Genomic DNA, 6,000 nt, shown 5'->3' on the forward strand with positions numbered 1-6,000 from the left:
TTCCACCTGTAGGATCTCCAGCTGGCTGAGAAGTAACAGAGCCTCGGACACAAAGGTACCTAGAGGAGGGAAGGAGGGAGAGAGGTAGAGGGAAAGAGAGAGAGCAAATAAGAGAGAAAATAGAATGAGAGAAGGTACGAGATAGAAAAAACAAGAAAGGTATAGATGGAGAGAGAATATAGAGGAAGAAACGGGAACACAAGTATAGAGACAACTCAACATAAATCTCAAGGACCATACATGCTGAACCAGAGATACGATTCAACGTGATTTGTTTCTTCTATAACGCTGCCACCCACCCAGGAGAGCATTGCCCAGTAGGCACTGCCAACCCTGCAGAGCTGCAGTACTTCCCTGCAGGGCAGGGCACACACCCACTCTTACTAGACGTGCTGGTCTGCCCACTAAACGTGCCAGCTGGGCATGGGTACTCCACACCAGACCGTGTGCCTAGAGAACCCAAAAGAAAAATCACACACAGATGCCATATAGTCTAGTGTCATTCTCAGCAATGTCTTCGCCACTAGGGTATGCATGGCACTTATTACAATACAGACAAATAGTACAGTGCCCTATATGCACTACCTGGGGGGCAGTAGTGTCCCTTCAGACAAGGGGTTGGCATGTGTGTTCCCACTCCCTGTTCTGTGTTAGGACGTACTGAGCCTGCACAGTAAAACCCTTCTGGACAGGTAAAACACTCTGCCTGTGAAAGGGATGATAAAGAATATAGTAATTAACACGCAGCATTCAGTGTATGTAGAGTCTGGAGTTTATTTCAGACCAGACCAGGATTTATTTAAGCGCAGTTAAAACCTACAAACAGGGTCCTGAGTTTTTCCTGGTTAGATTACATGGTCAAGAAAAACTCCTGGCCCTACAAACTGTTCAGCTTTACTAGACCGGTGGTCAAGATGATACTGCTATGAATGTCCTCCTCCCTACCTGCCCAGGTTGATCCTGGTAAGTCCCTGGCACACAGGGAACCTGGATGGCACTGCCAAGTGGGCACATATGCCCAGCTGAGCAGATGACAGAGCCAGGGAGACTGGAGTTGTGTCTGTAAGGGCAGTAGGAGCCAGCCTGGCAGAGATGAGAAGGGAGGGAGAGCCCTCTGCTGGCACAAATGAACCCTGCATTTGAGAGAGAAGTCTTCACTGTTGCGCAATATAAAAGGAGCCCGACAAAAGTCATTTAAATGCCAGTCAAATATAAATTGCTTTTCAAATTGAATTTAAATAGCTTTTCCTCCCTGAAGAAACGTAATGTGCAGTATATCAGTCAAATATACATCAGAAAATGTTTCTTCATAAGATAAAGAATAGTGGTTTCGTACTTCAAATAAAATGTGTTTGATCAGCACCAACCTGCAGGGCAAGGCAGGCAGTCAGAGAGTTGTGTGTTCCTGGTGGTGTTGCTGTAATATCCTAGAGGACAGGGACATGGCGCTGCAGCCAAGCCCTCTGGACAGTAATGACCTTGGGGACACCGCTCACCGGTCACACCGTCTTCTGGTTTCGGGGATACTGCTCCAGAGTGGCAAAGATAGCCAGCGATGCATTGTCCCGATACGGCACTCAGTCCAGGAAAGCCACAGAAAAACCCTGAGAAAAGGAGGTAGGACCAATCAGACCAGGGCCTGTTTTCATCTGATCTTGGATCAGGTCCTCCCATTCCATGTAAGCTTATTCATTATAATCTAGGCAAACTGATCCTAGACCAGCACTCAATCAGACCAGGATCGCTAGATAGATCTCCTTTTAAAATAGCTATAAAATGGGGCAATGGGTGAATGTGGCATCCGCTTGCACCTCAAACATGTTAAATGTCAAGAAATGTTGTAAATAAAAGGCCTGTGTCGTTCTATCAGTTACTATATGTATACCTGTTCAGATGATGTTCAGTTGGGGGGCATTAAAAAGGGAACTTATACAGTCCAGCAAAAATAACCTACGTTTCAAAATGGAAGTCACTGCACTGCCAGGGGGCCCATTTAAGAAAGTATTTCATTATAACGGTTATTGTACAATGTTGTTAGATGATGGCTAATGAACTTGACGCTTGGCTTCACCCTGGGTGAGCTGATGGTGTTAACGACATGCATTACCCGCAGCACAGGCATCTTGAAAAGTCACTTTTTGACATCTAGAACGGTTTGATATATTAAAAGAATTAGAAATACGATGAAATAGGCCATAACAACCAGATAGATATGTGTACAACCTGGGGGGCATGGCAGGCAGTCCTGTGGACTGCCCATCCTAGTGTGTGGGTTGCTGGTCCCAGCAGGGCATGGGTACTGGTACTGAGAGGAGGTGCCAGTTGGACAGTAATGACCCGCAGGGCACTCATTGGTTTCATGGAGGGAGCTGTTGCCAGGACAGTAATAACTGGAGAAAAGGAAATAAATATGTAAGAAGCTGGGATCTGATTCATCATAATACACACCCAAGGAAGAACCCGCACACACGCACGCGACACACACACACACACACACACACACACTCTCTCTCTTGGGAATCAAAAATGTGGGCATAACAATTTGTCAGATTTCTTATGTACTCCATAAAAGCAGATCTTAGAAAGAGGAACAGGCTTGGAGCTGTAGATATTACATAATAGATCTCTAACCTTAACTAGGCAAGTCAGTTAAGAGCAAATTCTTATTTACAATGACACCCTACTTGTAAATCCCCCCCAAGCCAAACCCTCCCCTAACTTGGACGGCACTGGGCCAATTGAGCGCCGCCCTATGGGACTCCCTATCACAGCCGATTGGGACACAGCCCGGGATCGAACCTCGGTCTGTAGTGACACCTCTAGCACCGCCTTGGACCGCTGCGCCACTCCGGAGTCAAAGATAAAACAACATGATTCGATAATATTATCTTCACAGCTTTAGTCCCATGGAGCCTACGGGCATGTGTGTGTACACTGAGTGTGTCTTTGTTAGAGCAGTATTAGAGAGAAGTCGCTCTGAGGGAGCAGTGTGTGTGTGTGTGTAACCGTACCCCTGGAGACAGGGGCTGCAGCTGGATCGACCCTCCTCTAAACTGACGGCTCCCTGGGGACACTCTCGCGGAGCCGACGAACCCTTAGAGCAAAAATAACCTGCGTGTGAGAAATAGGAAACAATGAGTGGAGAGCGAAAAACAGAGGGAGAGAGGTAGAGAAAGACACACAGAGAGAGAGAGAGACAGAGACAATAGGGGCAACAGAGACAGCACTTTGGGGAGAAAGAAGATTGAGGAAAATGGAGAGAGAGAGAAAGAGAGAAGAGAGAAGAGAGATGGAGACGGTATTCTGGGGAGTCCTTTATATTTGCGAACCCAGGGGAGGAGGTGTGAATTGGTGAGTTACCTCGTGGACACGGCCCTCCTCGGCTGTCTCTGATAGGGCTGTTGGGGAAAACTGCTCCACGGCGACAATAAAAACCTTCCCAGCATTCCCCTGTAGGCGCTGTTAGCCCAGACGCGTCACAGTAATAACCTGGGGAGCAGGGCCGGCAGCCGTTCTATGGGAGAAGGTAGAGCATAGCAACAACAGCTCAGGCTGCAGTCACTGTGCTGTGGTCTCGGGAGGAAATGTCAGGAATATTGAGCGTATTGAGCCTTGAGAAACTAATATACCTGGGAGACTAGTTTGGTCAGGTTGCTGAATGTGCCAATGGGACAAGGTTGAGGATCGATGGTACCTCTAGGGCAGTAGTGACCTGCAGGGCATGGTCCTCCACCTGAAGCAAAGACAGTACAGTGTGTCATCAGACAGATCCAATGTGCATGTGAGTTGTAATAGAAGGAGCCACAGTCCCACTTTAAACAAACTGTAACTTTAAAATCTTTACGTACCCTTCATAGACCATTTATAAGGCCATAGATCCTTTAGAAACCATTCATAAGCTAATTTCATTATAATGGATGACAAAAGGGTTATGCCACATTTGGCATATCACCAGATGTGAAGACCTTTGCTCATAAAATATTTATGAAGCATATGTATAGTTCTCATGAAGACATTATGAACGTTCGCTGAATTCTTTATAAGTTGAGGTCAATTTAAAGTGCGACCAGAACCATTACTAGATAGAGATTGTCCAACATGAATGGTGCATGTGCATCACCTGCAGAGTGAGAGGAAGGCTGTGGAGAGGTGTTTCCGTAGGAACAGTAATACCCCTCCAGGCACTGTCCTGTGACTGAGGTGCCATTCCTAAGTGGACAGTAATGGCCACCGTCACACTGCCTGCACTGGCTGATGGATGTCAAGCCCAGCTCAGGGCTGTATGTGCCCTCTGGACAAGCTCTCAAGTCATGTCCCGTTCCCTCGGGACAGTAAAAACCTAGAGGGCAAAGAAGAAAAAAAAGATTTTTTTTTGGTGCAAGAGTACGAACCAATGTGCCATTCAATCAAAAGTTCCACTTTTTCTTCATGTGGGGTGCTGTGGTTATACAGTATAGATAGTTGCCGATTTTCATATCCTTATCAATGTAGTCTCGTAATGAGCAGTGGTGGGAAAAGTACCCAATTGTCACACTTGAGTAAAAGTAAAGATGCCTTAAATGACTTAAGTGAAAGATATCAAGTGAAATACTACTAGAGTTCAAGTCTAAAAGTATTTGGTGTTAAATATACTTAAGTATCAAAAGTAAGTGTAAAAGTATAAATCATTTCAAATTCCTTGTAATAAAAGCTGCAATATGTAACTTTTTGGCCAAGCTGACCAAATTCGCATAGAAATGTGTGTTATAGATCTGTCATTCCCATCAAAAGCAAGTCTAAGAAGCGGTAGAGCTGTTCAATGTCTGCTTTTCTATGCTTCCCGTTGTCAAGTTACATTTTTGCTTCTTTTACATTCGGATTTGTACACCAGCTTCAAAAAGCTGAAAATACAATCGTTTTGGTTACGGAAAATATATTTCACAGTGGTTTAGATGGCACAATGATTCTCTACACTATACCTGCTTGTTTTGTCACATAAACTAAAATTAGGCGAACTATTAGTATTTTAGCAACCAGGAAATGGAGGAGCAATTTCTGCACAGTGAATCTTTAAACAAACCAGATTGCAGTGTTCTTGTTTTTGCAAATTACAGATGGCCAGGGGCACACTCCAACACTCAGACATAATTCACAAACGAAGCATTTGTGTTTAGTGAGTCCGCCAGATCAGAGGCAGTAGGGATGACCAGGGATGTTCTCTTGATAAGTGTGTGAATTGGACAATTTTCATGTCCTGCTAAGTAGTTCAAAATGAGTACTTTTGGGTGTCAGGGAAAATGTATGGAGTAAAAAGTTAATTAAAGTACAGATACCCTAAAAAGGTTATTAAGTAATGAGGGACACCGTATTGTTGTTTGAGAGACCTAGAATAGCTGATGTCGAGGGTTTAATCAATTGATACCTTATATTATTTTTTCAACTTGTTTTTTAAAATATAATAATTGCTTTACTGACCTGCAGGACACAGTTGCAGGGTGCCTGACACACAGTACCAGCCAGGGGTACAGGGCTCACATTGAGTTGCATGTGTTACAATCATATACGTCCCTGGATCACAGGACAACGGCTGAGTGGTTCCTATGGGACAATAGTGACCCTCTAGACAGGGTCCGCCTGTAGGGCCATCAGCGGGAGTGGGTGTCACTGCTCTCTCAAGACAATAATATCTGCACAGAAAAGGAAGAACACATGTTAACTGAACTACTGAATAAAAAAACAAATACTGTATCCTTTGTCAGATTATCTACCCTTTTTCCCCTGAGTGTGCCCTTGTTTACTCCCCACGGAACGACGGTGTAAGAAATACGACTCCCCTTCTTACATCGACCAATTGCTTGGTGTAGTTATATAGTATAAAGTATAACTATGTTTTAGGTGAACTATCCTTTTAAATCCACGAGGGGGAGTAAGAAAACTTCCACTTCAGGGGAAAGGGGTAGGGAATTGGAACTCAGCCTGTGTACGAGTGAGACAGTGGTTGGTGTATACCCTCCAGCGCAA

At 44.7% G+C, this 6,000-nt stretch overlaps 2 long non-coding RNA genes across 2 annotated transcripts; both read right to left on the minus strand.

The window, feature by feature from the left end:
- Positions 1–599: 599 nt before the first annotated feature.
- Positions 600–1,595, minus strand: LOC139547617 (uncharacterized). Its single transcript, XR_011669564.1, has 3 exons — positions 1,368–1,595; positions 946–1,133; positions 600–706 (listed from the first exon to the last, which is right to left on the minus strand). It is a non-coding gene; the product is annotated as an uncharacterized lncRNA (long non-coding RNA).
- A 1,429-nt stretch (positions 1,596–3,024) lies between these two features.
- LOC139547616 (uncharacterized) lies at positions 3,025–4,328 on the minus strand. Its single transcript, XR_011669563.1, has 4 exons — positions 4,121–4,328; positions 3,630–3,733; positions 3,361–3,514; positions 3,025–3,111 (listed from the first exon to the last, which is right to left on the minus strand). It is a non-coding gene; the product is annotated as an uncharacterized lncRNA (long non-coding RNA).
- Positions 4,329–6,000: the final 1,672 nt, after the last annotated feature.

The sequence above is a fragment of the Salvelinus alpinus genome, chromosome 21 (genome assembly GCF_045679555.1).
Source record: "Salvelinus alpinus chromosome 21, SLU_Salpinus.1, whole genome shotgun sequence".
NCBI classification, from domain to species: Eukaryota; Metazoa; Chordata; class Actinopteri; order Salmoniformes; family Salmonidae; genus Salvelinus; species Salvelinus alpinus.